The sequence below is a fragment of the Pinus tabuliformis genome, chromosome 3_1 (genome assembly GCF_031772625.1).
Source record: "Pinus tabuliformis cultivar Carrire ecotype Pingquan chromosome 3_1, CPIR1, whole genome shotgun sequence".
NCBI classification, from domain to species: domain Eukaryota; kingdom Viridiplantae; phylum Streptophyta; class Pinopsida; order Pinales; family Pinaceae; genus Pinus; species Pinus tabuliformis.
The window spans coordinates 226,850,367-226,859,147 of NC_142301.1; positions in this window are offsets into that span (position 1 = coordinate 226,850,367).

Genomic DNA, 8,781 nt, shown 5'->3' on the forward strand with positions numbered 1-8,781 from the left:
GATTTCATGACTAATGGCATATGTGATCATCTTGTCTATGTTGCTGACCTTTATTTTTCTAGTTTGATTTTCATTAGTATCATTTCTTTAACTTGCACTTTACTTTCTGCTCTTAGATATCAAGTTGTTCATCTATTGATGGTTCTTTTTCCATAATCAAATAACTTTATTGGAGCCAAAATATCACTTAGTACAGCTTGGTTTAGTTTGCTTTAAGACTCACATTGCTGACTTGTTCATAACTGTTATCACATGATAAATCTAGCTGAAAGGCAAAAAGGTTAAGAAAAGGTTAAAGTAGTGTGATTTGTCTCCTTTATGTAGTGTCACTTAGATTTCACATTTCATTTTCATTTTAAATCAGCAGCATAGATACTGGGCCGATGTCATTAGTTCTTTATTTGATGTCTTTATTTTCCTTTAAGCATTTGATTTCATAGGTGGTAGGGGGGCCCTGCCTTGTATAGTTGTCACTTTATTTTCTTGTATTTCTTTTTCTGATTTTCATGTATATTAATGTACAGTTTGAATTACTGCATTTTATTTTCTTTTTAACATGTATATTATTGTACATAAATTGCTTTCAAGTTGATTGTAGATTAGTGATGCACATAGCCTTTTAATGAACTAATGACGTGATAGAATCATCTTGTCCTTTTGCTGAAGCAGCAAGGATACTGGGTCTCATAGTCATTCTCTCATTATTTGGTTATTGCATTTTATTTTGATTGAACTAGTTGTATATTTACACTTTTGTTTAAATACTAACTCCATCAATAACATGTTTTAAGTTCTTTTGAAGTGCTAAGTTTTGGAAGTTACCATTAAGGACATAGGCCTTGTCTTGAAATCTTTATCCATACTTGTCCTTTAAAAGTATTCTTAAGACCTTAGAAAACCAATAAGAACAAAACCCCAAAAACAACATAAACTATAAAACAACGAAGTAAGAGAAAGGTTAACTAAGCACATATAGTGCACCACACTTCATCAGTTTACGATACCCGGATTGATAATTTATGTAGAGCAATTTAAGACATTAAATTGACTAGACACTAGGTGAGTACGTAATTTCTCCTTTTGGATCATTGGCTCACTATTAGTTATCATACAAAACTCTCTCATAATCATATCCCACTCCTGTATAAAGTAACTCAACCACATTTCTGATTTATTTCTTTTGATGTGACCTTACCACGTGTTCAATTGACTAGCACTCTAACATTTTGTTATCGGGTTGAGGGTGGCCAAGTTAACTGGCCACCTTCAGCTTATAAAACCAACTTTTTCATATTCCTACAGTTTTAATCATATTCGTACTTAGGAGAGAGTGTGGATGAGGTGACATACCTGTGGCTTCATTTTCTTTGTTGATGCATGGTTGAGGGTGGCTCTGATGTGTTTCTTATGGTTTCAGTATGTCTTCTCTTCTACTCTCATTTTGTTGATTTTATTCTGCTGATAGGTTGTCTTCATGTTGTGATGTGCAGGTGATGGTCTCTTCTATTGTTGTTGAGCTTTGGAGAGGTGCCATAGTGCTTGTAGGTATGTTTATACTCTTCCAATGAATGGGTGTTGAAGGATGATCTTGGAGACTGTTGTTGTTTCAATATAGGCCACTACAGGGTTTCCTTTAGTACTAAAGGAAATCCCGTAGCTCCCTTTTTTTGAATTTATTTGTTCTTTCTTTTGCTTAGAGGGTGAATAGATGTTGAAGTGGGAGTGGAAGGTGTGGCCATGTAGTGGTAGGTGAGGTAGGCTACTGGTGGTGTGGCCCTTTGATTTTTCTTTGTTTCTTCTCTTTTTCTTTTTTTTTTTTTCTTATATATATATATATATATTTCCTTCTTCTAAGTGGATTTCTTGATGGACACAAAGGGTGACATGGTCATGAAATGGCGTTGGTTGAGATGTGGTGAAGTCAATGACCTCATTTTTCCACCCAAAACAAGCATGCATCATGATTTTTCAATCGGAATTCCTGTAGTACTATAGGAAACTTGTGTAGTAACTACAGGAAATCCTGTAGAAGTCACAAAAGTGCCTAAAAATTGGATTTTTTGTGGTTGGAGATGAGTATGGATGAATGAAACATGGGGGCATGGAGTAGATGAAATGAATGAATGAAAAATTGATTTTTGCATGGCTTGTTTCCGTTTGAACTTGGTGTTCATTAATTACTTGAAAACTTGCAAAAACCAGAACTATTATGAGTGGATAGGTTTGGGGTCCCTGCGATTTTTTTTATTTTTTTTTCCTCTCTTCTTTTTTTTTTTCTTTGAAAGACAACCAGGTTTCCTCAAAGGAGGTTTTCATCCTTGTTTCCTGCCCTAGGTGCCTTAAAGGAGGTTTTCACCCAGGGGTCTTTTATTTTTATTTTTTATTTTTTATTTTCACTCTTGGGCTGCCTCAAGGAGGTTTTCAAACCAAAATTGGGCCTAAGGTGCCTCATGGAGGTTTTCACCTAAGTCTCTTATTTTTTTTCTTCTTTTTTTTCATAGATTCAACAATCTTCAAGAATATAGTGAGGTGGAAGTTGAGACTTCTTCAATCACCATTATTGCCTTACTGATACTACTGATGAACTCCTCCTTTGAAAACGTCTTTTTGTATGCACTCAATCTATACCCATTGATAAGAAAGGCGATACCTTATTCATCAATAGTTCTTATCTGAACAACCCCATTGTCATGACACTTTTCTATCACACATGGGCCCAACCATCTAGTCATCAACTTGCCTCTGAAATCCTTGAACCTGGAGTCATACAGCAAAGCCCAATCACCTTCTTGAAAAAGTTTGTCTCTGATATTTTTTTCATGCCAGACCTTTATTTGCACTTGAGTCACCTTTGTGTGTAGGAGGGCCTGCATCCTAAATTAATCTAAGCCATTGAGCTGGAGAAACCTCTCTTGTTGTGACCTTGTAACATCCAGATGAAAATGTGTTGCCATCCTTAAAGTGTTGTAATCAAACTCAATGGCGAGAAAATCCTTCTTCCCATAGACCAAATCATAACGGGTTAAGCCAGTGGTTATCTTCCAAATTGTATTGTAGGCCCAAGTGGCCTACACTAGCCTGTCAACCCAATCCTTCCCGCTGCTACTCACCACCTTTGTTAGAATTCTATCCAATTCTTTGTTGGTAACTTCTACTTATCCATTGGCCCGAGGATGGCAAGGAGTGGACTTATTATGCTGGCTTAAAAAATTATCAATCATGTGTGTGGTGAATTAAGTGCACTAATCGGTGACTAGATATCTAGGGTATCTAAACTTGTAAAACAAATTCTCCCTCTAGAACTAAACCACTCTCTCTTATGTGGCTACCTTGATAGCTTTAGTTTCAACTCACTTTGTTAAGTAGTCAGCGCACACATTGAGGTACTTTTTCTATCCAGATGGAGGATCAGTGGGCCCAATGAAATTCATGCCACTTCATCCCTAGGAGTGCGTTTCCCCATTCTTTGGCATTGGTCACATTGGTTGGTATATCTTATTGCATATTGGTGGAGAGTGGGCCAATAGTAGCCAGCGTGTAGTACCTTCAAGGTTGTCCTTTTGGCTGCAAAGTGACCTCCACAAGTCCCATCATGACAGGCCAGAAGGATGTCAAAAACATCCTCCTCTCTGACACATCTTCTCAAAATTTGATTTGGGCCCAGCTTGAAGAGATTGCCCCTAATCCAAGTGAATGTGGTATTTTTCCTTATAGTTCTTCTCTTTTCTTTGGAGGACATATTTAGAGGGAACTGTGCAGCTACTAAGTAGTTGGATGTGTCTGCAAACCACAGAGAGAGAACTGAAATGGAGAATAAATTCTCATCTGGTAGCTGGTCATCAACCATTCCTTCCTCACCTGCAGGCAAAGCCAATCTAGACAAAAAAACTACAATTACATTTTCTATACGAGGCTTACCAATGATAGTTAGATCAAACTATTGTAAAAAAAGAAACCATCTAATAATTCAGGCATTCATATCAGGTTTGTTCATCAAATATTTATTAGAAGCATGGTTAGTATGTACAAAGCTCTGGTAACTAGTAAGTAATGTCTAAATTTATTCAAGGAATGGACAACAATTAGGATCTCCTTTTTAGTCACAGTGTAGTTCAACTTAGATTTGGACAATTTTTGTCGATGAAGTAAATGGCATATGGTAGCTTGTCTTCTATCTACCCCAGAGATGTTCCTATATCTTTATCTGAGGCATCGACATGGATGTGGAAAGAAAGAGCCAAATTTTGGCCTCGGAGTATAGGTGCAGTAGTCAACTTGTCCTTTAGGGTTTATAGGGCCTTTTGGAAGCTTTCTGACCATAAAAATTTGAAGTCCTTGGCCAATAGTATGAACAAAGGTGAGGCTATCTTATTGAAGTCTCTTATGAATCTCCTATAGTATCCTGCTAAACCTAATAAACTTATGACGTCCCTCTACTTCTGAGGAGCAGGGACCCTCTTTATGATAGCTATCTTATTTGGGTCTACTTTGAGTCCTTCCTGGGATATGGAATGACCTAGAACAATACCTGCAGTCATCAAGAACTCACACTTATTAGGACTAAGGGATAATTTCATTTCAATGAATTTATTTAATACTTTGCCCAAGTTAGAGTGATCATCCAGGAAATCACACCCATAGGGGGTGAAATCCTCCATATAAATTTCCTCATAGTCATGGACTAGATCTGCAAATATGCTCAGGACTGCCCTCTTAAAAGTGGCAGGGGCATTACATAACCCAAAAGTGTTAGGCCAGGCAGTAACTCCATAAGGCAGAAATAATTTGACTGTGTTATTCCATTAGGTAGGTCTTAATTATATACATGAGGGAGAGACCGTTCAGTTTGTCTCCCAATGACTGTTCATATTTCCTATTTATCTATTTACAATAATTCACCCAATCACAAGGATTAGGTGTCAACATTCCCCCCCTTAATCTGAACAGATGTTGGTGAGTCCAAGCATCATTCTGAATCGTTCAAGATTTTCTCTTCCAAGCGCTTTGGTGAAGATGTCTGCAATTTGCTCATTTGTGGAACAATGACAGAGATGGATTGTTTTGGCCTCAACATGATGTCGAATTAGATGATATTTAGTATTAATGTGCTTCGTTTGATCATGGAACTTTGGGTTCTTGGCCAACTTTATTGCAGAGGTATTGTCAATCATGAGTGGAGTTGATTGTACTTTTTTTACTTGCAAATCTTCAAGAATTTTCCTAAGCCACACAATTTCTTTTGTTGCTTCAGCTGCTGCCACGTATTCTGCTTCTATTGTGGAATCTACTGGAGCTAATTGTTTGCATGATCTCAAGGAGATAGCTCCTGATCCAAGACTCATAGCATATCCTGAAGTTGTTACTCCAGTTTCTTTGTCTCCATCGAAGTATGAATCAGAGTATCCAATCAAAATGAAGTCGTCCACCTGTGTATACTTGATTCCAAAGTCTTGAGTTCCCTTCAAGTACCTTAGAACTCTTTTTGCAGCAGACCAATGTCCGTCACAAGGCTTTTGCATAAACCTGGAGAGGATTCCAACAACAAACGAAATGTCTGGTCTGGTAGTAGTTAGGTAGTTGAGACTTCCTACAAGCTGTCTATACTTTGTTGCATTCTCAAATTCTTTTCCTTCAATAGATGTGAGCTTTAAGTTTTGTTCCATTAGAGTAGCAAGAGGATTGCACTCTGTCATGCCAAACGTGTTCAACAGATCTCCAATGTATTTCTTTTGAGAAAGAAATATGGACTTTGGATGTTGGGTTACTTCAATGCCAAGATAGTAATGAACATAGCCCAAATCAGTCATTTCAAAACTTTTCCCCAATTCCTTCTTTATGGATGCAATGTAGTTTTCATTGTTCCCTGTCATCAAAAGATCATCTACATATACCACAAGATATACAACTTTTTTGCCAACTTTCTTGAAAAATAAAGTTGCATCATCAAGATCAAAATGTTTGAAATTGAGTTTCAGAAGATGCTTAGTTAGTTTTTCTTACCAGGCTCACGATGCTTGTTTGAGGCCATACAAGGACTTCACAAGTTTGCATACTTTATGTTCATGTCCTTTCATAGGAAATCCTTCAAGCTGGGACATAAAAACATTCTCTTTTAGATCTCTATTCAAGAAAGCAGTTTTTACATCCATTTGATGGACTTTCCAACCGTTCTGAGCTGCTAGTGCAAAGAGTGTCCGGATGGTAGCCCATTTTGTTGTGGGGGAAAAAGTATCCTCATAATCGACCCCTTCCTTCTGTGCAAAACCTTTTGCCACAAGCCTAGCTTTGTGCTTGTCAAGTGAGCCATCAGCTTTATACTTGTTCTTGTAGGCCACTTGCAACCAATTGGTTTGGTTCCAAATGGTGGATCAACCAGCTTCCAATTGTCGTTCTTTATGAGGGCATCATACTCCTTTTGCATCGCTTCTTTCCATTCATCATGAGAAGTAGCTTATTTGAAGGAAGTTGGTTCAAAATCTGTAGTCAAGTTCAATTCACAATCATAAGAAACATCCATATCAACAGGTGAATTAGAGTCGTCTACATCACCTCCATTTTTCCGGTTTGAATTTCTAGTTCCTGTCTTCCCAACTTCATCAGGATGAACACTTTTAAGTGTCTTTGTCAACCACTTTGGGGGACCTTTCTCAGATGGTCCAGGCTGCTCCGTTGATTGAGTTGGGACTGAATCAAGATTGAGTCCCCCAATTCTATCAATTACATCACTTAAAGCATCATCCGTTGTTGGAGTTTCATGTGGGGGAGAGTGTTCTTCAGAAGAAGATTCCACATGTTGATCTAGTATAGGAATCCCCCCTTCAAGATGTGGAATCTGATTATGAAATTCTTGAAATGATTTTTCTTTTGAAAATCTATCTAAGCGATCAAGTTTCCGCTCAACAACATTGTCAGTTTTGGATGATTCAAGGAAAATTACATCTCTAGATACAACAAACTTCTTATTTACTTCATCATAGAGGCGGTATGCTTTAGACGTGTTTGAATATCCCAGAAAGATACACTTATGACTTCTAGCACCAAGTTTGTTTCTATGTACCTTTGGTATCAAGGCATAACAGGTCGAACCAAAGACCCTGAGATGCTTTACCGAAGGAACATGTCCATACCACATTTCATAAGGAGTCTTGTTTCTAATAGCATTAGATGGACATCTATTCTTTATATATGCAACACATAAAACAACATCAGCCCAAAACATTATCTTTACATTCTTGAAAAATAGCATGGATCATACCATATTTAAGATTGTCCTATTCATTCTTTCAGCTACACCATTCTGTTGGGGATTATAAGGCACAGTTGTTTGATGTTTGATCCCATGTTGGCGAAGATAGTTTTCAAATTCATTTGATGTGTATTATTTTCCATTATTAGTGTGAATAGACCCAATATGAGATTGTGCATCATTTTCAATCCATTTATGAAAATTATTGAATGTTTGAAAAGCATTAGATTTGTTCTTCAATAAATAAACCCAACACATTCTGGTGTAGTCATCAATAAATGTTATGATATATTTATTTCCATTTGCAGAAGGAACAGGCATTGGACCACATAAATCTGAATGAATGAGTTCAAGTTTTCTATGTGCTCTTGAATGTGAATCATGAAAAGACTGTTTGCTATGCTTTCCTAGAATGCAAGAATCACATTGCTTAAGTTTCCTAGGAATTGTAGGCAAACCAGCAACACCACTTTTTTTCAACAAGTGAAGACTGTCATAGTTCAAATGTCCAAATCTAGCATGCCATAATAAACTTGATGGAAGTGTACCTTCTTCATGATGATAATTGTATGAGAAATGTTGTGCATGAGCAGAGGTTCCTTGCAGCTTGATAAGCCTTTCTTCTTCTATTCCCCTCATGACAAGTGAGTGGTCAGATGCTTTTCTTACCTCAAGCTTGCCATCAATCATATGAATGGAGTGACCTTACTGGCGGATGTGGACCAAGGACAACAAGTTTCTCTTGAGATGTGGGAGATAAAGAACATGATGCAGAAGAAAGTCTGGAAGATCAAGCAGTTTAAGCCTGATTGTGCCAAGCCCTAATGGCTTGATTTTTTATTGATCTGCAAAGTATACTGCTCCATCAACATTGTCAGTGAAATCTTCAAAAAAATATTTTCTATGAGTCATGTGGCAGGTTGCTCCTGAATCAAGCAACCAATCATTTTTCCAAGAGGCAAGTGAAGCATTAAATAAATCTTCATTTACTCTAACGTTACATTGTGCCACAACATAGTGAGCAGATTCAGGTGCTTTACCTTTGTTTGTATCATTAGTTTTACCTTTCTGTTGGTTTCTTTTCTGCTCAATTTTGTCCCATGGTAACTTGCATGTAGATGCATCATGTGATCCATTTCTTTTGCAGCGAATACAGTGCAAATCTGCCTTTTCTCCTTGAGAATGTCTGCCCCCCCTGCCTCTGAAACATCTTCCTCTTCCTCTTCGTCCACCTCTTCCTCTTGTAGAATCTTGAGAAGTATGCTTTTATTTATGAGAAATGCACACAGTCTCTTCAGAAGATTTAGGGGTTGTCTTCTTTCCAAAAGCTTTCTCTCTTTTAGCAAACTTTTTCACAAGAGAGTCAAAGGTTATATCTTTGAGATTTCCATTTGCTTGCAATGACTCAAGATAATTAGAGTAAGTAGGATAAAGTGCCTTGAGAAAAGCGATAAGAGGGATATCCAATTCAACCTTAGTGGATTTGATATCATGCATTATAGACTTTACTTTAGATGCAAGAGCAAGAGTATCAT